Here is a 25,121-nt window from a genome sequence, read left to right as displayed (position 1 = left end):
AATCTAAAACAATAGAAAAACAGAAAAACAAAGAGAAGATAATGAACTCAAATTCAGGATCTCAAAGGATTCCTGGAAAAATGTTCTACTACTCAAATTAATACATAGCTTGCACTCACTGAATGCCCACTGTAACCCAGATATTTTAATGTGTCCCCCTACCCCTCTCCTTTCTTTGGCTACCATCTTTACTATTTTCAAAGTAATAAAGTGAGACAGGATTCTTTTCATTTTACAGTTGAGGAAACTGAAGTCTGAATAAGTTATGTACCACACCTAAACTTACTGAGTTACAAATGATCAGAGCTGAGAAGTCAGCCTGATATGAAGTCACCACCCTTAATTAATGCTAGGGAACTCCCAGATCCCTGGTTCTGCCAGAATTCTGCTGCTAACCTTAGGAATTTTATTTTGAGTTCCATGGAGTCCTGAAGGTCTGCCATTGCTCTTTCACTGTGAAGTTACTCACACTACAGGCCCACCTCCAATGAGGTGGGGATGATGGATTAAAGAAAGCCACAAACTTCCTAGGCCAAATAAATGCTGTAGCAATGAGATTCTGGGGTTCCGGGATGTCCTGAGCTCCCCCCTGGATCTTTTGGAACATTCTTGGAATCTTCCCAGCCTGTTCTGAAAAAGTCCAAGGAGTCTCTTGGAGAGGTCCACAAGGGAACTGAGTTCCCCAGCTGACAGCGCCTGGGAAGCCCCAGTATAACAACACCTCGTCCCAAGTGCGCCATCTAGAAAGAGAATCCTCAGGCTCCAGCTGAAACCATGTGGAGAAGGCTCCAGGTAACCATGTGGTGCAAAGAAGAGCTGACCCACCAAGCCTTGCTGCTGCATGAGCAAAATAAATGATTGCTGTTGTTTTAAACCACAAAGTGTGGTTTCATTTGTTATGTAGCAATAGATAACTGGAATAGTGGATACTTTTTTTCTCAAGTGATGAAGAAAGGAAAGAAGGGATAGATGGAGCAAGGGAGAGAACAAGGAAGAAGTATTTGCCACTTTATTCTCTGGAGAAAATTTCATGAATGAATAAAATTCTCCTAGTGAGAAGAGCACCCTGACTCCTGGACCTCTACGGTCCTCCGGGGAAAGAAGGGTATAGTTTTGGCTCTGCGTTAGGCTCCCTCTGGTTTGCTTTCCTTGTCTTCAGCAAACTCAGAATGGCAAAAGAACTGAATTCCCAGTGTGATCCTACCCTTATCCAGGCAGAGAGGCAGAAGTTTTATTTCTACACTTTTTTGTGTATTTATTTATTTATCCTGTCAAAGGAATTTTCAGACTTGTCATTTTAACCGCAGGGAATTTTTCATCCATTTTGGAATTTCAATCACCATGTACTGAATGATGATGGTGATGTAGGGGCCGCCAAGCTCCTCTGAGTAGCATAAATCCCATGGCCTCTGCCTCCAGGTAAGCCAGTGCCCAGTGACCTGCTGCCACAAGCAGTCAACCAAAGGAAGCTGGACTTTGGTTACAAAGTGACATTCTTGTATAAGATGCTCATGTGAATGGTAGATTCCTTCTTCTCCTTGAATTGTGATAAAATTCTGACAAAGTAGATTCTCTTTTCAAGGTCTCTAACTTCTGGAGTGGCAAAGCGAACCTAAGAGTCCATCTGGACCAGACATCTGACTAGTCTGGGAAATAAATAAATATTCCAGGATATACCTAGAATATCCGTCATTAGCCCATCAGATGAATTTTCCAGCCTTCTACTTCTATTTTCAGCTCTTTACTATACAGAGCCATGTCCTAAAAACTGCCCTTCATAAATCTCACAAAGTTGGCTTCCTATTAGAGCTGACAGACCATAATCAGAGGTACTAGGGGGAGGTTAGAGAAGAGAAGGAAGGGAGAAACCACGGTATTTCTCTCTATGACTCTCTCTTTCAGACCAGAGACTGGAACTCTTCCATGACTCCCATTGGTGCAGGATGGCCTTAGCTCCCAGGCTCTGTTAACTCCATCTCCTGCCTTTAGACTTGTATCCCATTTCTAAGCTGTCAATGTCTTGTTCCAGATACTTAGCACCAATACTCCTGTGTCTTCCACCATGCCCTTAACTTCTTCTACTCCAGATTGGACTCTTGAAGTTCATTACCTTAAATGCTGAGATATAAGACTCTCATCATTCTACTCTTCTTAATCTCGGTGCAATCAGGCTTTCTTTCTATCCATGAGCACACGTATCCCATGGACATCCCTTAGGTCACCAGGGCTTGGACCTGAGCTCCAAGAGCAAGCACTCACTTGAAATGTCACATTTTGGTGCTTGCTTCTACTATGATCTTTCCAGTAGTCATGTCTGATGTGAAAGTTGGGCCATAAAGAAAATGATACTTTTGACCTGTGGTATTGGAGAAGACTCTTGAGAGTCCCTTGGGCTGAAAGGAGATCCAAACAGTCCATCCTAAAGGAAATCAGTCCTGAATATTCATTGGAAGGACTGATGCTGAAGTTGAAACTCCAATACTTTGGCCACCTGATGCAAAGAACTGACTCACTGGAAAAGACCCTAATGCTGGGAAAGATTGAAGGCAGGAGAAGGGGACGACAGATGAAGAGATGTTTGGAAGGCATCACCGACTCTGTGGACATGAGTTTGAGCAAGCCCCTGGGAGTTGGTGATGGACAGGGAAGCCTGGTGTGCTGTAGTCCATGGGGTAGCAAAAAGTCAGATACGACTGAGTGACTGAACTGAACTTAATGCTTGCTTCAGCAGCCCGTATACTAAAATTGGAACTATACAGAGAAAGTTAGTATGAGCCCTGCACAAGGATGACACATAAATTCATGAAGTGTTCCATATTTTTAGAGTCTAAAAAAGAGTGGCTATATGTATGTGCACAACTGATTTATTTTCTTGTATATCTGAAATTAACACAACATTGTAAATCAATTATATTCCAATAAAAAATGTTTTTAAGTGTCCCACTTTAGAGTGAAAGTCTCTCATGGGTAAGCAACTCCAGGACAATTTACACAAGTCCTTGAAGGTTGCAGACTGTGCTGCATATGTGTCTTTATCATCATTACCCTGTTTTCTCCAAGAATTTAGCATCTGAGACAGAAAGGCATGGGAGGAGAATCCTGGTCCCATCTACTTCTCTCACTTCCATCCGTGCACCAGCCCACCCTTCACTGATTCCAATGAGCTTATGGATTAAGTGTAAAGATTCAGGAATCTGGAAAACCAAGAATTAATTATTTATTAATTAATACAATATAACCTCATTTTTTAACTGTGTGAACTTTGCAAATTATTTACCTTTATGAGCCTTCATTCATTTTCTGTAAAATAGGACCTACCTCATCAGATTGCTATAAGGATTGAAAATTATGATGTATAATATACCTATACTTAATCAATGATAGTTATTCTTTTATTCTGATGAACATCTATTCACTGGGCATTTTACGCATGCCAGACACTGTGCTGGGTGGTAATACCACAGAGTTTCTCAAGTTGATCTGGGAAAGTTTAGACTGTCAACAATCAGAATGGAATTTATCCACTCTGAGCCTCAGTTTTCTGTTCCGTCAAATGGGATTGGCAATGATAGCTATCAATCAATATTTCCTGTGAGGAATAAGTCAAGCAATTCCTGTAAAGTGCTCGGCTTGGGACTTGGCATAAAACTAGCTCCAAATAAGTATGTGTTGAAGAATAAGGAAGAGGAGGAGAAGAAGAGGAAGAAGAAGGGTGAGGAGGAAAACAAGAAAAGAGTGCAGACAGTGAAAAAGAACATAGAGGAGGAAGGAGAGGAGGAGAAGACAACCTTGATGCAGATCCCAGGAGCGATTCAAAGATGCCTCTGCCTGAAAGTGAGTCCAGACAAACCCTGTGCACAACCTTAGAAATTCTCTTGAAGCTGTCTGTCCAGCTCCTGTGGTCTGAGCAATGCCAGAGGCCCACAGAAGACAGAAATCATGATAACAGACCTTGTCTAATTTCCATGGAGAACGAAGTACTATGAGGTCAAAAAAGGCACTTATGGGCCACGAGTAGGGGATGCCAGCCTTCTGTGTGGTGACAGCCAAGATCTAAACCCTCTCTGAACATGAGCCCTCTCTGTGAAAAGGCAGAAGTACCACAAGTCCAGACCAGATTTACGGTAACACAGCAGGACTGGATTAGATAATGTCTGCTAAGAATTTTGGACTCCTTGGAGAACGGTCATCTATAAATAGCAGGTGGTGGTATTATTATTAATCAGGCAACCTCTCATTGAAGCTAATTGCTACTGAAGCCAGTGGACACTTACCTGGGTGTAGCCAAGAAATCAGGCTTTACAGTAGCAATCCATTATTTATTTATCATTAGATTAGTGGCCAAGAAAGAAATGCATGAAGAGCATAAAGAGCAGTGATATTTGTTGTCTACAGGAAGGCCCCAAAGAGAAAAATATCTGTTTTTCTTGGAATAAAGACTTGGGTTCTGGGGACTTCCATGGTGGTCCAGTGGCTAAGACTCTGCGCTTCCAATGCAAGGAGCCCGGGTTCCATCCCTGGTCAGGGAACTAGATCTCACACGCTGTAACTAAAGACCCTGCATGCCACAACTATAACCCAGTGAAGCCAAATAAATAAGCTTTTAACTTTTTTTTTTTTTTTACAAAAAGACTTGGGTTCTACAGGGAGTCCAATCTGGCACTCTGTGATGACCTAGAGAGAAGGGATGGGAGGAGAAGGGGGAGGCTCAAGAGAGAGGAGATATGTGTGCAGCTGTGGTTGATTTCCATTGCTGTATAGTGGAAGCCAACACAACATTGTTAAAGTTAAAAAAGAAAAAGTGACTTGGGTTCTAATCCTACTTCCTCCTCTGACTGGGCACATGGATAAGGTAATTAACTTCACTTTTCTGAGCCCAGTTTCTTCATCTGTAAAAAAATAAACACAGTTCTTAACTCAGGCAGGGATTTTGAAGACAAAGTGAGATGATGAGTGTTTAGTCCCAAGTCCGCTGCCTGGTATGAGATAACTGTAGCAGCAAGGGACGCAAGCCCAACAACTTTATTCCATGGACTCCCCAGTACCTTCAGGTCTGAGGCTGCCTTCTTGCCTGTTCCTGACCACAGTGAGTGCAAAAATAATAAAGGACTTCTACACTGGCTCTTCACTTGTTATATCATTTAGTCTTTACAATTCTGGAATGTGGACTGACTATATAAATATTCCCATGGGGAAGCGGGGGTTCAGAGAGGTTAACACTTTGCCCATTAACAGCTACTATAAATGGTCTCTCTGAGATTCTGCCAAAAAACTGCTCTCCCTTTCTTGGTAGAAGGACAAGCTCTGAGAAGTGCCTGAGCCCTGATGGTTCTCAATGCTTCACTCTGACCATGATTGCTTAAATCAAAACTAGAGCCTAGACCCAGGTGGCTAGAGAATTCAGGAAGGCAAGATGCTTCGTTGGAACATCTAGATTTGTGTGTGTGTGAAAGTCACTCAGTCCTGTCTGATTCTTTGCAACCATGGACTACACAGTCCATGGAATTCTCCAGGCCAGAATATTAGAGTGCGTAGCCTTTCCCTTCTCCAGGGAATCTTCCCAACCCAGGGATCGAACCCAGGTCTCCCACATTGCAAGTGGATTCTTTACCAGCTGAACCACAAGGGAAGCCTAGGGGGATAGAATTCTTTACTTCCTCTTTGTAACAAAGAACTGGTTTAAATCAGAGAATGGTGTGAAATTCTGCATGCTTACACAACTCTCAACACTTTAGGATGTGTGTGGTCAAGGAATTCGATGGTAAAAATGTAGGTGGTTGACTGTTCATCGATTATGAAAATGTTGAGTATCTATTATTTGCTGGACCCCTTTAGGCAGTATCCTTCACAGAGCTTAAAGTCCAGGGATGAACCATCATCAAATCATTATTCTTTTGAGTCTATGAAATTACCTACACTTGACTATCTCACAGATGCTGCACATAGTTCAACTTACCGTTACATAATCAGTTATATTGAAATTGCTTTTTTATGTTTTTGATTGTGCCACAGGGCATGTGGGATCTTAGTTCCCTGACCAGGGATCAACCTGTGCCCCCTGCGTTGGAATCTTAGAGTCTTAACCACTGGACTGCTAGGGAAGCCCCAAATACACTGAGATTGTGATTAGAGCTATGGACATTCTATGCTATACTATGCTATGCTAAGTCACTTCAGTCTTGTCCGACTCTTAGCAACCCCATGGACTGCAGCCTACCAGGCTCTTCCATCATGGGATTTTCCAGGCAAGAGTACTGGAGTGGGGTCTAGAGGCTATTATATTTAAAAAGTGAAAGAGAAGCTATGTCTGGGCTCATGGGGTGATAGACATTGGCATGAGATGCATCCATAGTAGAGGGCAAGGATTTCAGGCAGGGCCTGTGGATCAAGGTAAAACTTTGGTTTTAATCCTGATAAGGAATAGAGAGGATTCATTCCTGCTCATCAGACCCTTATTAGATACCAGGAACCAAGCTGAGCACAGAGGGCAAAAAGGTGCATTTAGCACAAACTTTACATTGTCGAAGAGACAGGAATGGAGGGTCATCAAAGAAGTCACAGTGCAGTGTAGTAAGTGACAGGGTGAAAGTGGGTCAGGGCTGAAAGGCAACAAGTACTGACAAGGTCAGAGACGGAGTTTGGTCAGATGACGCCAGGGCAGGTGTCATGTGCAATGGGTGTGACCAATGACCAGGTAGACCTTAGGTAAAGGGAGGAATAGCATCTCCGAAGGCAAATGGTTTCCAGCATAGTACATCACCCGGAGTCAGGCCATTCTAGGATTTTGTCCTGTCTCATCACTACCCCATACAAACACAGTACACCCCAGAAAACAGGACCAGAAAGACTTTCCAGAACACATAAAGGGGTTTCAAAATACAAGACACCTTCTGACCCCATCACCTTTATATCTTCTCATTCTCTTTGGGTTGAGTGACAGTAATGTGTAGCAGAAAGGAAGGAAACTATGGGTCCAAATCCCAGCTCCGCCTTTTCATGTCTATGTGATGTGGGGTAAGGGAAGTCTCTCAAAACAGGTTGATAACTGCTACCCTGCGTGGCTGTTAGGTGCTTAAGACAGATAAAAATAATAGCGGATCATTGACTTCCCTGGTGGTCCAGTGGCTAAGAGTCTGCCTGCCAGTGCAAGGAACATGGATTCGATCCCTGGTCAGGGAACTAAGAGCCCACATGCTGCAGGGCAACTAAGCCTGAGTGCTGCAACTCCTCAGCCCAAGCTGTAGAACCCCCGAGTCACAACATGAGAAGACACCAGAATAAGAATCCTGTGTACTACAGCTAGAGAGTAGCCCCTGCTCACTGCAACTAGAGAAAGCCCGCAGGCAGCAATGGAGATCCAGTGCAGCCAAAAATTAATTAATTAATTTAAAAATATTCACAGAGCGTCTACACTGAGTTCTTCCTGGGGAGGTGCCAAGAACTTGATGTGACTTTTTCACTTATTCCATATCACCTCCAGACATGATCAAGGCTCTCATTTAGTTCATTTTACATGAGAGGAAACTGGGCCATGGGGATGAACCAACTTGATAGAAACAGTATCACAGCCCAGCAGACTGATGCCAGAGACTAAATACCTGATAATTAGGCTACAGCCCCTTCAGAGAGTCTTAATTATCTGTGGGTCTTGGATCCATCTGCAAATCTATTTCTTCCCTGGGGAAATGTGCAGACATTTTGCACACAAGTCCAGGGGTTTCTAGAGTCCCCAGAGTCCGTCCATGGACTCCCAAGTCTATAACCCCTAGGGCACCAAACCAGCAGACCACATGATAGAACTCACGGCCAGCTTCCATGTGGGTGAGGAGGGAGGAGAGAAAGAACCAGAAGAGTGGCCCAGGGAAGGTGCCTGCAACTTGCCCAGGCTAGTAGAAGCTGGAGTCTGCTGGGGGAGGAAGGCAGGCACGAAGCACGCTGTCGCAGGAGGAAGGGGAGGAGGAACATGCATCGGGTGACAACCAGAGTCACGGCAGGGTGGGCCGGGCCCCAGCTGGAGGAACACCTCCGAGGAGCCCAGAGCTTCTGACTCAGGGCAGGGTCATTGAGGCCGCAGTGCCTCCAGGGAAACATGAGGGAGAGGCCCACAGGAGCCAGAGCTGTGTGCAAGTGGAAGCAACAGCAGGGCGCAACCTGGGCTTCAGGGTGAGGTGGTGCCAGGACAACCCAGCCATGTGTTTGTAAACCTGACCAGCCCTGGCCTGGGGAGGCTTGGGGAGGGCCTGGCAGGACCGCCTTCCCAGGGAGGAGGTCGAACAGGCTGCCAGGAGGTCTGGGGTGGGGATGGGTCTAGGCCAGGGTGAGGCTGCTTCCCAGTGGCCTGGGAGGATGAGAATCCCAGGCCACCCTAGGAGTAGTAATTCAGCCCATGTCAGGCTAGGGCTTGAGGGGGGCACCCTTCTACCATCCAATCCAGAAAGGCCCATAAAGGTTATTTTTTCTGGTAAGAGTTTTGAATATTATCAAGTTGTTTGATTTTTTTTTTCAACTTTTTATTTTAAAATGATTACAAACTCACCAGAAGTTATAATAATAACTGTAATAACAGCAATAATAATATAATAATAGTATATGGAGTCCCTTGGACTTTTGTCTAGCTGCCCCCAAATGGCAGCCTCTTACCACTGTTATACGATATCAAAACCAGAAAAATAATGTTGATAAAATCTTGTTACCTAGACTACAGTCCTTCATCAGTTTCAAATGTCCATGAAGCTTTAAATCAATGGTTGGCATTTACAAAATGGTGCTGGGCCACCTCCCTCACCCGTAAGTGAGGTTAATATTGGTTTGATTGGGAGGCAGAGGGCAGGAGAGAAAAACAAATGCAAGCAGCTGTCATGCCTCTGTCACAACTGTAACCAAACCATGTGGCTCAGACACAATGCAACTTGACCTGACACCTACTGTGAATCAGCCACAACAGGGCGCACAGGTGGAGTCAGATCTTGACATACCTGATGGCTTCTATGGCCACTTGCTTTGCTTATATGGGCTGATGGGTGGCCTCCCCAAAACCTTGCCCAGGTCCTAACCTTCAGATCCTGTGAGTGTAATCTTCTTTGGAAAAGGGAGTCTTTGGAGATGTAATTAAATTAAGAATTTTGAGGTGGAATCATCCTAGATTCTGCATCAGTTCATTTCAGTTCTGTTCAGTTGCTCAGTCGTGTCCAACTCTGCAACCCCATGAACTGCAGCATGCCAGGCCTCCCTGTCCATCATCAACTCCCTCCCGGAGTCTACCCAAACCCATGTCCATTGAGTCGGTGATGCCATCCAACCATCTCATCCTCTGTCATCCCCTTCTCCTGCCCTCAATCTTGCCCAGCATCAGGGTCTTTTCAAATGAATCAGCTCTTCGCATCAGGTGGCCAAAGTATTGGAGTTTCAGCTTCAACATCAGTCCTTCCAATGAACACCCAGGACTGATCTCCTTTAGGATGGAATGGTTGGATCTCCTTGCAGTCCAAGGGACTCTCAAGAGTCTTCTCCAACACCACAGTTCAAAAGCATCAATTCTTCGGCTCTCAGCTGTCTTTATTGTCCAACTCTCACATCCTTACATGACTACTGGAAAAACCATAGCCTTGACTAGATGGACATTTGTTGGCAAAGTAATGCTCTGCTTTTTAATATGCTTTCTAGGTCGGTCATAACTTTCCTTCCAAGGAGTAAGCGTCTTTTAATTTCATGGCTGCAATCACCATCTGCAGTGATTTTGGAGCCCAGAAAAATAGAGTCAGCCACTGTTTCCCCATCTATTTGCCATGAAGAGATGGGACCAGATGCCATGATCTTAGTTTTCTAAATGTTGAACTTTAAGCCAAGTTTTTCACTCTCTTCTTTCACTTTCATCAAGAAGCTCTTTAGTTCTTCTTCACTTTCTGCCATAAGGGTGGTGCCATCTGCATATCTGAGGTTATTGATATTTCTCCTGGCAATCTTGAGTCCAGCTTGTGCTTCCTCCAGCCCAGTGTTTCTCATGATGTACTCTGCATATAAGTTAAACAAACAGGGTGACAATATACAGCCTTGACGTACTCCTTTTCCTATTTGGAACCAGTCTGTTGTTTCATGTCCAGTTCTAACTGTTGCTTCCTGACCTGCATATAGGTTTCTCAAGAGGCAGATCAGGTGGTCTGGTATTCCCATCTCTTTCAGAATTTTCCACAGATTATTGTGATCCACACAGTCAAAGGCTTTGGCATAGTCAATAAAGCAGAAATAGATGTGTTTCTAGAACTCTCTTGCTTTTTCCATGATCCAGCAGAGGTTGGAAATTTGATCTCTGCTTTCTCTGCCTTTTCTAAAACCAGCTTGAACCTCTGGAAGTTCATGGTTCACATATTGTTGAAGCCTGGCTTGGAGAATTTTGAGCATTACTTTAGTAGCATGTGAGATGAGTGCAATTGTGCGGTAGTTTGAGCATTCTTTGGCATTGCCTTTCTTCAGGGTTGGAATGAAAACTGACCTTTTCCAGTCCTGTGGCAACTGCTGAGTTTTCCTAATTTGCTGGCATATTGAGTGCAACACTTTCACAACGTCATCTTTCAGGATTTGGAATAGCTCAACTGGAATTCCATCACCTCCATTAGCTTTGTTCATAGTGATGCTTCCTAAGGCCACTTGACTTCACATTCCAGGATGTCTGGCTCTAGGTGAGTGATCACACCATCGTGATTATCTTGGTCATGAAGAGCATTTTTGTACAGTTCTTCTATGTATTCTTGCCACCTCTTCTTAATATCTTCTGTTTCTGTTAGGTCCATATAATTTCTGTCCTTTATTGTGCCCATCTTTGCATGAAATTTTCCCTTGGTATCTCTAATTTTCTTGAAGAGATCTCTAGTCTTTCCCATTCTATTGTTTTCCTCTATTTCTTTGCATTGATCGCTGAGGAAGGCTTTCTTATCTCTTCTTGCTATTCTTTGTACTCTGCATTCAGATGCTTATATCTTTCCTTTTCTCCTTTGCTTTTTGCTTCCCTTCTTTTCACAGCTATTTGTAAGGCTCCTCAGACATCCATTTTGCTTTTTTGCATTTCTTTTCCTTGGGGATGGTCTTGATTCCTGTCTCCTGTACAATGTCATGAACCTCCGTCCATAGTTCATTGGGCACTCTATCAGATCTAGTCCCTTAAATCTATTTCTCACTTCCACTGTATAATCATAAGGGATTTGATTTAGGTCATACCTAAATGGTCTAGTGGTTTTCTCCATTTTCTTCAATTTCAGTTTGAATTTGGCAATAAGGAGTTGCCTAATGATCTGAGCCACATTCAGCTCCCGATCTTGTTTTTGCTGACTGTATAGAGCTTCTCCATCTTTGATTATCTACATAGTCCTTAAATCCCATATTGTTGTTGTTGTTCAGTTGCTAAGTCACTTCTGACTCTTTGTGACCCTATGGACTGTAGCCCATCAGAGTCCTCTGACCATGGGATTTCCCAGGAAAGAATACTGAAGTGGGTTCCCATTTTCTTCTCCAGGAGATCTTATTAACCCAGGGGTAGAACCCACATCTCCTACACTGTAGGTGGATTCTTTAATGCTGAGCTACCCGGAAAGCCCTAAACCCAAGGATAAGAGAGGAAAGCACAGAGAGAAAAAGAGAAGGCCTCCAAGACAGAGGAGGGATTGGAGCGAGGCAATCACAAGGAATATTGTGGCCACTGGAAAGACAACGGTGGACTTTTTTCTAGAGCTTCCAAAGATAGCATAGCTCTCTGACACCTCGATTTCAGGTTTCCAGCCTCCAGGACTATGAGAGAATACATTTCTGTTGTTCTAAGCTACCCTGCTTGTGGTAATTTGATATGTCAGTCCCAAGAAAACAATGCATTCTAGAATAAATATTGCCCATCCACAGAGCCCTGGCTTTTCACCACAGAAGCATGCAGATGTCATCTGATCTGTTCCTTACCTGGGCAAGAATTCTGATCCCAGGCTACGAACCAGGAAACTGAGGCACAGAGCTCTGCTTTGCCCGAGGATGCACAGCTGCTCGTGGCTGCTCTGTGACTCAAACTCATCTCTGGCTCCCTCCCAAGCCCCTGATCTTCACTCTGGTCATTGATGGCTGAGCAGAAGGACAGCTGGTTGCCTGTTGGAGCAAGTGTTTGTTCTGAAGCTTTGGCCTCTTTCTATGTAAAAAGAAAAATGCCCACCAATGGATCTAGGAACTGGGAAAGGACAATTCCTGGGTCATTCTCAGTGACCATGCCTCCATCTGAGACAAGGATGACATACACTGTTGAGGGGAATGGTGTGGGCTCCCCATATAACATGCCCCAGGGAGCATCCTTCACTGGGTTCCCCAACAGACCCTCTACTGGCTTCCACTGCAGCTTTGGGCAGCTGCTGTCCCCCAGAGGGCCCCTCCAGGGTGCCCTGAAAACCAAGTTGTCAGCCAGCCTATCCTCCGTGCCCTGGAGACCAAGTCAGCCCAAGTCATCCTTGCCATCCTGGCCTGGTCTATTCAGAGTTTGGTCCTGCTGCACTTTCTCCCTCAGAGCCCAGAGACTTTTATTTTTTATGTTTTTCAAAAGGTGTTGCACATATATAGGAAGAAGAAAGTCCCACAATTCAAAAAGATAAAATAGGAAACATCTCCCTCCCACCCAAGTCACCAGTTCCTGAATTCTCTTCCCTAAAGAATAACTCTAACTAGATTCTGGGGTTAACGGGTCTCTACCCGGGTATGGACAGCTGAGCATGTCCTCCTTTTATGCAAATGCCCTACCCATCTGCATGCCCTAACCACCTGCACCTCTCCCCATTTGACCCAGCATGAGGATTTTCCCTTGGTATCATATATTCTTGCTAACAGCTTCTGTTGTATTCCATGGCATAACCACACTGCAATTTCTATAACCTACCCCCTGTGCAGCAACTTAGGGTGTTACCAACATTTTCTCACTCTGAAGTGGTGTGATACATACCTGGTACATTCACCCTCACACATAGATAAGCATGTATCTGTAGGATTAATTTCTGAAAGAGGAATTGTTGCCTCGATAAGTATGTGTGTTTTAACATCTAATAGATAGAGCGAAAATGCCCCCTGAAGGGGTTGTAAGAATGTATACACTCAGCCAGTGGTCAGTATCTGTTTCTCCACAATAGTGCCATAACGGTATATTATCAGATCTTTTCTCTTTGCAAATCAAATAAATAATAGTAAGTATGTGGGTGCTGATGAAGGAGCTGGTGGTGTGGACAGGAAGGTAGACACATGTCAAACTCATGGAACTGTACACTTAAATTTCATAGGCTTAAGATACTTCATTGTGTACATGTTATACTTTAATGAAAGGGAAAATGGCACAATACAAAGGAAAAAACAGGATTCTGAGATTAAAGAGTGATCGATTCTCCTCCTTCAGTAGGGTGGTCTTGAAATGCCTCCCTGAAACCCTAAAGAAGATGGGGCTCCCATGCAGGAGTCAAGCATATGAAAGAGGGTTTCAGACACAAGGAAGAGCAGTCAAAGGACAGGGAAGGGGCTGACTTCTTTGAGGAAGTGAAAACAGCAAGCTAGGGAGACTGGCCCCAGATGAAGTCCAAGAGGTTATCAGGGGCCAGATCAAATAGTCTCTTAAGCAAGAAGTTAAGGTTATTTTTCTCACAGCAATACGAAGCCATTGAAGGGATTAAAGCACATGAGTCGCATGAACCATCCATGTTTTAATCATCTGGTTGCTATAGGAGTAGATTTTAGGCGGGCAGAAATGGAAGGACAGGGTCAGTCTACTGTGTTCTCCAAGCTGAGCCATGTGGGTGGCTTGGATCAGAGTGGTGATAAAAATGGAAAAAGGTGGGAGGATTGTGACTGTTTTAGGAGGAAGGATCTATGGGATATCTATACAGATGACCTATAGGATGAAGTATTAAAGGGAATGAAAGAGAGGGTGGGGTCCAGAGACCCTGCGAGCGTTCTGGTTGGGCCAAGTGGATGGGTCACAGCACCACTGTCCAAAACTGGGGACGGCTTGGTAGGTGTTGGTTGAGGCCATGGGAAAAAATAACCAAATATCTGGTCTTTATCCTATTAAGTTGTAGATGTCTAAGATTCAGGAGGTGTCAAACTGGAATCGGTCGGGTGGGAGGCCTTGAGATTTGTGAAAAGCCTGCACGTGCATTTGCATAAAGACACAAACCACCATCACTCCTGCTTTAGTCTGAAATCCCAAGGATTTAAGGGCATTGTCTTTTGTAGCTATGGAATCTCCATTTCATGGACATAGGCCTTATCTTCACAATTTGTTCCTCAAGGGCTGGAACTGACTGTAAACCTCCTAAACCCCCAGGACTACAGCTCATGCCTCCCAAAAGGGTATGTATGCAGCCAAACCCATGGCTTCGCAGGTTTAACTCAGAACATTTCAGAAAAGAAGCAGTCAGCTGAGCTCAGATCGTCATCCAATAGGGGCACATAGAGCTTGTCGTTGCCAGGAGGAGAGAAGAAAGCCCTCTCAAGCCCCTCACCTTGTTGGAATTAGAAGACCCTAGTATCATTGCTTCCAGCATCCAGATGATTAGACCAAGAGAGGCCGTGGCCAATGGTGATGGGCCTGGTGTCACCTTCACTAAGTGGAAACTGTAAAAAGTTGAAATAATCCCTCAGAAAACCGACCTTCTTCTGGGCCGAGTCCCACCACCACCCCCACCTAACCCAAGTCAAATATGCCATTAAGAAAGTCAGTAAGCTTCTTGAACATGACATCTTTTGCCCATTCCCACAAATAGCCATTATCTCATCCCCTCACCTTTCAATCTAATCCCTGCAGGGATGCTAACACGCAAATCTGATCATCCCACCACCCTTCTGAAAAGCCTTACTGGTTCCCATTGCTTTTAAGGTAAAGTCCATCTCCTTACCCAGGCACACATGGCCTTTTATGATCTATGTGTTCGTTTATGGGTATACTCAGTCACTCAGTTGTGCCCAACTCTTTGTGACCCCATGGACTGTAGCCTGCCAGGCTACTCTATCCATGAGATTTCCCAGGCAAGAATACCGGAGCAGGTTACCATTTCTCACTCCAGGGATCTTCCTGACCCAGGGATCGAACCCACATCTCTTGGGTCTCCTGCACTGGCAGATGGATTCTTTGCCACTGCACCACTTGGGAAGCTCCCTGTAATGATCTGGCCTTTGCCAACTTTTCCACCATCTTCTCCACCCATGCACCTTGAGTTTCAGACTCAGACTTTCTCCCAGTTCCCCAAACCTTCCAGGTCCTCACAACTTCATCCCTTGGCTCTTTTCTTGAAAAAGCTGGTTTATATTTAAAAGAAAAAATTTGGAAAGATGCTATCAGCACCCAGAGGAACAAAAATTAGAACAAGATAATCTTTTCCACCTAAAAGTTGCTAAACATTTTAAAAGACTTAGAATATCCAGAGGTTAAAGAGAGACAAGAGGCTGTGCATTACTCAGTTGATAAGAGCATAAGTCCCTGCAACACAACAACATTTAAAAAGCAGATGTGCTTTGCCTTCAGCCAATAAACTTCCAGATTCTTTCCCATTGAAGTCCTCAGACATGGATACATGTAAAACATGTTAACCGCACCCTTATTTGTTGTAACAAAAGTAGGGACCACTCAAATGCCAAAAGGAAGAGCTAAGTCATTTGTGGCACATCCAATCTGTTGACCTCTATGAAGTTGTTAAAAAGAAGGAAATAAATTTGTATGGACAAAGAGATGAAGCAGATTTATTTGGAAGAATGTGCATGGATCATTGTTAATGCCAGAGAAGCAAAAGAAGTTGTAAAATTGGACAGTATGATCCCACTCTTGGTGAAAACTGAGAAAGACATATAGAGACAGATCTAGTATACACATCAGTTCTGCTCAGGGTAGTTTCCCGGAGCAATGGGAAGGGAGAACTGTGAGCAAATAAGAAAGAGTTAGCCTTTGTACACTGCCTTATAATCAGCATGTTTTCCCTCAAGTATGTACTCCTTAAAAATGAGAAAAAGACATATATAATGAAATACAATTAAAGAAAATCTTTTTAGGGCTCCAGGGCCCAGAGTTCACTGTAACAATTCAAGAAGTTCAAGAAGAAACAAGCTTCAAAGAACATAAGAGATGGTTCCCCAAGATCTGAAAGGGGCTGGTGCAGGGAGTGGAGGAAGGGAGAGAAGGGCCATTTGTGCTGGAACTCAACACAAAGGAGCCTTTTGGGTACTTTCTGTGGCATGTTTGTGCAAAGAAGCAGCAAGATGGCACAGGAACTGACTGAGATCCACATGTCAGCATTGTCTGAGCCACTCTGAGGATCACTCCAGACTGCCTTGTCTCCTGTCTCTTAGGACCCATCTTCTGGACTTTGCTTAGAGCCATCAGCTCTGTTTCTGCCCCTGCTGGGGCCAAGCCTTTTTTGTGTGACCTTTGGGAGCATCCTTCAAAGACAGAAGTTCAAAGTGAACATCTTGGAGAAGTCATGCAAAAGGAAAATGGGATGGCCTGGTATATAGTACTATATCTGGATCTCAAATCCATCCCTCATCCCGCCCCAAATTCTCCTGAGTCCCAGTGTGAGTGGGGCACAATGAGTGGGAATGGATGGGTCACTGCTCACATTCTTTGTCGTGATTAGGATCTGGTCACATGAATGTAGTCAGTTTCAGAAAATTGAGTAGCTATATACTTAGGATATGTGGGCTTCCCTGTTGGCCCAGGTGATAAAGAATCCACCTGCAGTGCAGGAGACCTGGATTTGATCCCTGGGTCAGGAAGATCCCTTGGAGAAGAGAATGGCAACCCACTCCAGTATTCTTCCCTGGAGGATCCCATGGACAGAGGAGCCTGGCGGGCTACAGTCCATGGGGTCGCAAAGAGTCGGGCACAACTGAGAAACTGAGCATGCACGCACACACAGTTAGGATACGGACACATATATATTATACTTCAGTGAAAGTTATTTACAAAATAAACTAAATAAAATAGAAAAAGCTGTATTTTTTTTTTTTAAGCACAGAAGATAAGGAGGACCTAAGAAGAAGAATCCTTTAAACCCTAGGAGAACAGAAAAAGAGGAACCTGCTGTGTGCTAGAGCATTTGAGGGTATAAGTATACGTTCCAGCATTAGTGGAGGCGAAGCTGACAGTGGTACCCTCTCCCTGAGCCATATTTGTAAATGCACAAAAAGAGTAACTGATGTAGCTATAAGGATACGTGGGGGTTATATTCAAATTTTTTATGTTAATAGAAAAATATCTCATAGGATGCTTATTAACCCAAGGATATTGGTTACCATGAGTGAGTCATTTTTATTTTTTACTTCATTTATTTCTTCATAATTTGATTATTTTTACAACATATACTTTTAAAATTACTTTATAGCACTGTAAGGTCTTTTCTGCTCTTGCTTGTTGACAAGTCTTAATCCCCTTTAAAGTACAGTATTGTCCCCTTGAAATTTTCTCTGATTTCTTGGTACAGATTTTCTCAGTGTGTGGTCCTTCCATCCCAGACCACTTGTCCCAGAATTGCCTGGAGAGATGGATAAGTATGTAGATTCTTGGACCTCTTCCCAGACTTTCCAAGGTGGAATATCAGGGGCCCCTGAATCTATAGTTTAAGGTGATTCTATTGCTCACTGTAGTTTGAGAATTTGAGGTTAGATAGACATTTTTTCTCTTTAATGTCCCCCAGCTTCCTATTGCATTCATCTAGTGTCCCAGGATTTATTCAGTCCTGTGCATGTTCCGTCCACTAGACTCACTTCTAGAGAAAAACGGCTACGTCTGCTGCAACTCTGTCTCCTAGGAATCTCACTTGAGACCCATGACATGGGAAATATGCGTTGAATGAATGAATCAGTCAGTCAATGAATCAATCTGCATCATCACACAGCCATTGAGTTCCCAAGGATGAGACCTTCCTGATGGGCCCAGAGTAGACCCTCAACTGGGCTTGGTTTGAGTATGTTTTTGTCTCTGAGAAACAGGAACCTGTGATTCCAGGAAGCTCTGGGTGGAGACTAAGCCACACTTGGACAGACAAGGAATAGGAAAACCCCAAAAGCCGGTGGAACTAGTCAGAGGAGTGACCCAATAACCCTGATTATGGGGTTCAGCTTCCATAAGTCGGGCTCTCCATTAACCTTAAAGGGACTGTGGCATAAATCAGAAGTTACACGGTTCCCAAGATTAAGGGCCCCTCAGATCAGCAAGTCCAAACTCTCCTGACCTCACAGAACAGTGGTTGTGAGCTTGCACTGCGGGGCCAGCTACCTGGGTTCAATTTCATGTTCACCTCGTAAATATAGGTTTGAGGTTGACACCACTGTAAGCCTCAGTTCCTCCATCTGTAAAATGAGAAAACACAATAGAACTTTAGGGACTTGCCTGGTGGTCCAGTGGTTATTAAGACTTTGCCTTTCAATGCAGGGGATGCTGGTACAATCCCTGGTTGGGGAAGTAAGGTCCAACATGCCCCACTGCCAAAAAAACCAAAACAGAAAACAGAAATGATAATGTAACAAATTCAATAAAGACTTTAAAAAAAAAACAATAGCACCTCCAAATATTCATTAAGTTCCTCCTGTGTGCCTGGCACTGCTCCTGATAAGAAGACAACGGAAAACAAACCAGCAGACAATCCTGACTTAGAGAGGGTTAATTCATGGAAAGGAGCTTCTCCAGCACAAAGTGACTGCTCCAGGTGGCCAAGGAGAACACTTTTCATGGAGACTTGGCATAAAGAGGAGGCTTGAAGCAAGCTATCAGCTCCCAGAGCTTAGAATTAAGACCTCCAAAAAAGAGGGTAGCAAAAGTCACCCCCTTATCCTTGGCAATGACCAGAGGGCTATTGCAAACAGCCAACAAACAGAAGCTGTAAAGACTGCAGCTGTCTTCTGTGTGGCACCCGGAGGTGGTGCTTCTTAGGGCCCCGGGGAAACAGGAGCTGTGTAAACAGAGCATCGTGGGAGGACGGGACACCAAAATGTGCCACAGCCGCAGCGCGGGTTCCGAAAGCTCCCTGGCTCCACTTCTTGGAAATAAGTTGCTCCCTTTTGCCAGAAGAAAATAAACTTCAACAGGAAAGCGCTTCATGATTCAGTGGGTAGCCCAGGCCCTTGAGGAGTGAGTGGGTCTGACTGTGTCAGTTGTGGCTTTCCACGCACCCAGCAAGTGAGAGAGGAAGCGAGGTTTCCTGGAAGTGAACACCGCCTGCATCTGTGTGTGTTTACGCCCGAGTCTAGTTACATACGTGTTTGTTTATATGTGCCTCTGTGTGTCTGTCCATGGGTGTGTGGATGGGTCCCTGTGTGTGTGTGTTCCCGTGTGGGTTTCTGAGTATACGTACCTTTCTGTACTTCTGCTTTGACTTCTGAGAATCTGTGTAAATATTTTTAATTGAAGTATATAGTTGATTTATAATGTTGTGTTAATTTCAGGTGCATAGCAGAGCAATTTAGTTATATATATATATATATATATATATATATATATATATATATGTATGTATGTATCCTTTTTCAGATTCTTTTCCATTAGAGGTTATTATCTGAGAAAACTCAGGAAATGGTGAAGGACAGGGAAGTCTGGTGTGCTGCAGTCCATGTGGTCGCCAAGAATTGGACACAACTTAGCAAACAAGCAGCAACAACAACATCACAAATTAATGAGTATAGCTCCCTGTGCTATACGGTAAATCCTTATTGTTTGTCTATTTTATATATAGTAGTGTGTATCTGTTAATCAGAAACTCCTAATCTATCCTCTCCACCCTTTGATAACCATAAGTTTGCTTCCTATGTCTGTAAGTATTTCTGTTTTGTAAATAAGTTCATTTGTATCATTTTTGCTAGCTTCCAAATATAAGCGATGAGCTTCCCTGGTGGTTCAGATGGTAAAAAATACCTGCCTGCCAATGCAACAGACGCGAGTTTGAACCCTGGGTCAAGAAGATCCCCTGAAGGAGGAAATGGCAACCCACTCCAGTATTCTTGCCTGGAAAATCCCATGGACAGCAGAGCCATGTCCATGGGGTCACAAATAGTTGGACACAACTCAGCAACTGAACAGCAACAATGGGAAATATGTGGTGAGGATGGAGAATCTGCCTTTTCCACAAATACACTCAGACCCCACTAGTGAGAAACCAGCTCAGTGCTCCCAGTCATCCTGCAACCCATCCTCAACCAAGCTTTCTCCTGACCGACCGTTTCTGTGCTGGGAACCCCGGAAGCCCCACGTGGTCTGCCTAAAGATTCAGAGCTCAGAGGGCGCTGGATCTCAAGCCTAGACCATCTACCTCCCCTGCAAGTGAGCCCTTCCAGGGAATGCCTTCCAAGAGAGCCTGAGGCGGGGGCTACGGCCATTGTACTCTCACTGAATACCAATTACTGTCCTCAGTAGAAGGGGGAGAGAGAGAGAGAGACCGCTGTGCCCTGGCACTGAGACCAGCGAAGGGTAGTGAGCATGAATTATGTATGACACAAGCAATAGAGATAAGAGTGGAATGGGGAAAATCATAACCCTATTAATAATGGAAGTGCAGTTTGTAAACTCTCCACCAGGAATAATTTGCATTGCAATATAAACAGGGAGTATAACACAGAGCAGCCAGCAATGGTGCTTCAAGAAAATGTAAAAGCCACCATTCCAAACCTTAAAAGTCATGATTAAATTATAAGAATTTGTTCAGCGGAACGCACTAGGAGAGGGCATGTGCCCAGACTCCCTGAGCCTAGGGTCAGCTCTGGCTCCCTGCAACTGCCAAAAGCACGAACCAGGGGTCTGGGCCTCTGAGACCCTGGCCGTTATTATTATCTTTCTTAGTTGCTTTATATTGTTGAGTGCTTACTACCCACCCCATTTTAAGCATGTCACATGCAGTAACTCATTCAATTCTGGAAATGACCCTATGAGGGAGCCATATAACATCTCCATTGTGGGGCTTGGGGGGGGATTTTTTTTAGTGTTTATTTATTTATTTAACTGCACCAATCTCAGTTGTGACACTCTACATCTCTTAGTTGTGGCATGCAGGATATAGCTCCCTGACCAAGGATTGAACCCAGGCCCCTTCCTGGGAGCATGGAGTCTTAGCCACTAGACCACCAGGGAATTTCCTAACATCTCCATTTCAACAATGTGAAAACTGAAGCCCATAAAGGCTAAATGAGTCATGTTAGGCTTGCGTTTGGTGAAGCTGAACTTGTTGAAGCACAAACCCAGAACTTCTATCCTCTGAACGACCCCTATATGCTCTGATATCTCGAGGTAGCACCTCAGATCCCTTCGTGTGCCTCTCAACCAGGGCTGATGGGATGGAAAATTGGAACTACCCTTTTAATAAATACTTTGCCAGCACATTGGGAACTTGATCAACCTTTGATCGGGTTGTCTTCCATTTTTAAAAATCTCTTCTGAAAACAACTCAATACCGTTATGGTCTCTATTAGCTGTGAGTACAGTCATTTTGTTGTTGCTGTTGGAGTGTAGTTGATTTACAATGTTGTGTGAGTTTCAGGCGCACAGCAAAGTGACTCAGGTATACACACATACACCCACTCTTTTTTAGATTCTTTTCCCATATAGGCCACTACAGAGTATTGAGTAGTGTTCCCTATGCCATCCAGCAGGTCCTTATTATGATTAACTCTTTATATATGAAAGTTCTGGGTATGAAGTTGGTTCTTATTTTCACGTTATCATGTGAAAAATTCAAAAACAATCCAAAGATCCAATCGTCGTCAAAAGCATAAGCGAACAGTGGTGAACTGCTGTGCATTCAGAAGGGGACTGTGGAGAAACAATTCATAATCATAAGGAAAATGCACTTGTTAAGTGAAACACGTCAGACCTCAAAGGACAGACTCAGCATGGACTCCACTGGGTAAAGTGATACAGAGAAAATACACCTGTAAGGTTAATAATGTTCATCTCTGCTGAAAGTATGAGTGATCTCTTTTTCTCTCTTTTCTTTCGTTTATTTTTTCACGTCTTTAAAATATTTATTTACTTCCTGGTTTGCTTGACTACACCGAATCTTAGTTGTGGCACACGGGATCCTTCGATCTCTGTTGAGGCGTGTGGGATCTTTAGTACTGCAGGTGAACTCTTAGGTGCAGCATGCAGGAGCTACTTTCCTGACCCGGGGTTGAACCTGGGGGCCCCCCTGCATTGGAAGCGTGGAGTCCTAGTCACTGGACCACCAGGGAAGTCCCATCTCCTATTTTCCGTATTTTCCGAGCTATCAGGAGCAAGCACGAGTTACTTCTAAAACAGAAGAATTCTATGGACAGGTATATGCGTGTGTGCATATATATGTTGTTCACACATAGGTGTTGTGCTACTTAGTAGATGCGAATGTGAAGGAGGCCTCACCGTCTTAATTGGAAACACCAAACAGCCTGAGAGCACCTCTCTGGCTCCCTCCCTAGTCCTTCCTGAGTCCCCTAGTTCCTGAGTTCGTGGTCCACTGAGTCCCCTTGGGAGCTTGGTTCCCACTCTCCTGGGGGCTTCTCTTCCTCTCTGTCCATCTGTCTCACTGCCACAGAGCTTCCCGGACCAGAGACTAGACACTCCTTGTCACACAGGTGAGCAGTGCCCTGTGGGCCACAGACTTTTCTATCTGGTTTCTAGAAGCACCCGCAGTGGGGAAATACCTGCAATCATTCATCTTCAGAGCTTAAACTTGACAATCCCAAGCTTACTCCTGGGCAATAATGTGAGCAGGTTTTCCCGGAAGCTGAAGCTGAGTGTGCCCGCCTCATGGTGCCGCTGAAAGGGCACTGGTCTAAGAGGCAGTGCTGGTCCTACATGGGGCACCTGGCATGGGATCTCAGGTGTGTCACCTGGACTCCGTGCCCTGCATGGCTCCACCCATCAGATGAGAGCCTTTGCCTGGAACCTACCAAGGCCCATTTCCTACCATTAGATGGTATAAACATAAGCTCATGTGAATGTGATAAAATCTAAGTGAGAAACATTTTAATGCTAATTCAGAGCCATCGAGTACATGATAAAATAAAGCCCCAGATGCCTTGACCAGTTTAGAGTCTGGCTCCAGAGACATTGAAGGGAGTTGGGGGGAGCACTACGGTACCACAGTGTGAGGCTCTGGTGAGCTCTGGGCAGTGCAGATGGGCTCCCAGCCCCTCTGATTGATCAAAATCTTGCCATCTGGAGCAGGTTCCACTGGGTTTTGTCACCAATGTTTGCTGCCCCATCTAAAGATCTTGTGAGTGTCATTATGAAAGAAACCCTAGCAGGGAGTGGGTCGCAGGGAAGATAGCCAAGTTCCCTGGGATGGTTGTGATATACAAGGGGCAGGATGCCACAGGCTTGGGAATCCATGTGCTCCCAAACAAGTAGACCCAGAGACTCTGAGACCAGGATGGGGATGGGGGCTGGCAGCCAACTGCACTGCCCACTGTCCTCAGCACATTATTGACATTCCAGAAGGGAAAGGCAGGGAATTAATTTCATGCCGACTTCCTCCCCCCGTGTCCCATACCTCCCCTGCCTACGCAATCCCCAGCCAAGTCCAAATGAGGGTCTGTGTCTTGCAGGAAGACAAATGATCACAATTAGGAAGGTGTTTCTGAGGCCCCCACATTCCATTCCTCCATCCGCTCATCCCCAGCATCCCAGTGAGGCCATGTGCCCAAATACTGGGCAGTATGGCATGCAGTGGGTGCTTGGGAGACAGCTGTTAGCTCTGAACCACATGGGTGTTCTTTTAGCTCTGCTTCCCTGAGCCTCAGCTTGCTAGAAGAAAACCTCTTTCTCTCTATTCCTCATTCTGACCTCTTGTGAATTCACCCTATCTTTTTTTATCCTGTCTGTCAAACCCTAAAGGACTGTAAGAAAAATTGAAGGAGATTTTAAAGGTTTTTCTCTTTACTTGATATCATTCAAATAACTACCCTTATTTATTAGCTTCAGAAAGATAAAAGAGTAGTCTTTGTGTTTAAGTTTAACATCTCGATGAGAAAAAAAAAATGAAAAAGAGTCATGTAGAGAAGGAAGAAGGAAGGGAAAAATACTTACCGAGCATTTATTATGCCCCAAGCATTGTGCTTTGCATATATTATTTCCTTTATCCATGATAATTAGCTCAATAAGTATAAACATCATTATCTCCATGTGGTATATGTGGAAAGTGAAGCTCAGAGAACTGACATCACTGTCCAAGTACAGGTTTCTTTCTCCCTGCCTGGCAATGAATCAACTAGACCTTGGACTGAGGTAGACAAAAGCCTTGCTACTCAAAGTGTGGTCCATGGACCAGCATCAGTATTATCAAAGAACTTGTTAGAAATGCAGAACCTCTGGTCCTACTCCAAACCAGTGAATCTGAGTTGGTATTTTAAAAGACTTCTAGATGATTAGTCCGAGAAGGCAATGGCAACCCACTCCAGTACTCTTGCCTGGAAAATCCCATGGACAGAGGAGTCTGCTAGGCTGCAGTCCATGGGGTCGCTAAGAGTTGGGCATGACTGAGCGACTTCACTTTCACTTTTCACTTTCATGCATTGGAGAAGGAAATGGCAACCTACTCCAGTGTTCTAGCCTGGAGAATCCAGGGACAGGGGAGCCTGGTGGGCTGCCGTCTATGGAGTCGCACAGAGTCGGACATGACTGAATCGACGCAGCAGCAGCAGCAGCAGCAGGTGATTAGTATGCACATTGCAGTTTGAGAAGCCCCAGTCTAGATGGTTCTCCATTTCCTGTGCATGGATTTCACCTGAAGCTAATGCCAGTCCAGAGTCTCTGACTCAGTAGGTCTAGAGAAGGAACCGGAGAATTTACTCTTAAGTTGCTAGCAAATGCTGATTTGCTGCTTCAGGGAGCACGTTTTGAGAACTTTGGAGCTAGAGACATCTTTAAGAGTTCCAGCCATTCACCTTCTCTTCCGTGCATTTAGTGGGTTTCTGTTGAGATCCTGCTAGGCACCACTTGGCACCATCACTAAGCCTTTGGGATGCAGACATGAGAGAGTCCCAGCTCAGGTTCCAGTAGAAGAGGCAGACATGATAACAACTGAACTGAAATCTCTCCCAAGTGCTGATGAAAGCTGGGTGCTATCAGAGTACTGAGGAAGGAGATACCAGGTGAGTGTGGGGGCTGA

General features: G+C 44.5%; 1 non-coding gene across 1 annotated transcript; it reads left to right on the top strand.

Moving 5' to 3' along the window:
• Nucleotides 1-2,717: 2,717 nt before the first annotated feature.
• Nucleotides 2,718-2,822, top strand: LOC113903772. The gene has a single exon (XR_003514309.1). It is a non-coding gene; the product is annotated as a U6 spliceosomal RNA (small nuclear RNA).
• Nucleotides 2,823-25,121: the final 22,299 nt, after the last annotated feature.

This window comes from Bos indicus x Bos taurus, chromosome 13, assembly GCF_003369695.1.
Source record: "Bos indicus x Bos taurus breed Angus x Brahman F1 hybrid chromosome 13, Bos_hybrid_MaternalHap_v2.0, whole genome shotgun sequence".
Taxonomy (NCBI): Eukaryota; Metazoa; Chordata; class Mammalia; order Artiodactyla; family Bovidae; genus Bos; species Bos indicus x Bos taurus.
Note: the sequence above shows the minus strand (reverse complement) of the source record. Positions and strands in the feature narration are given on the sequence as shown.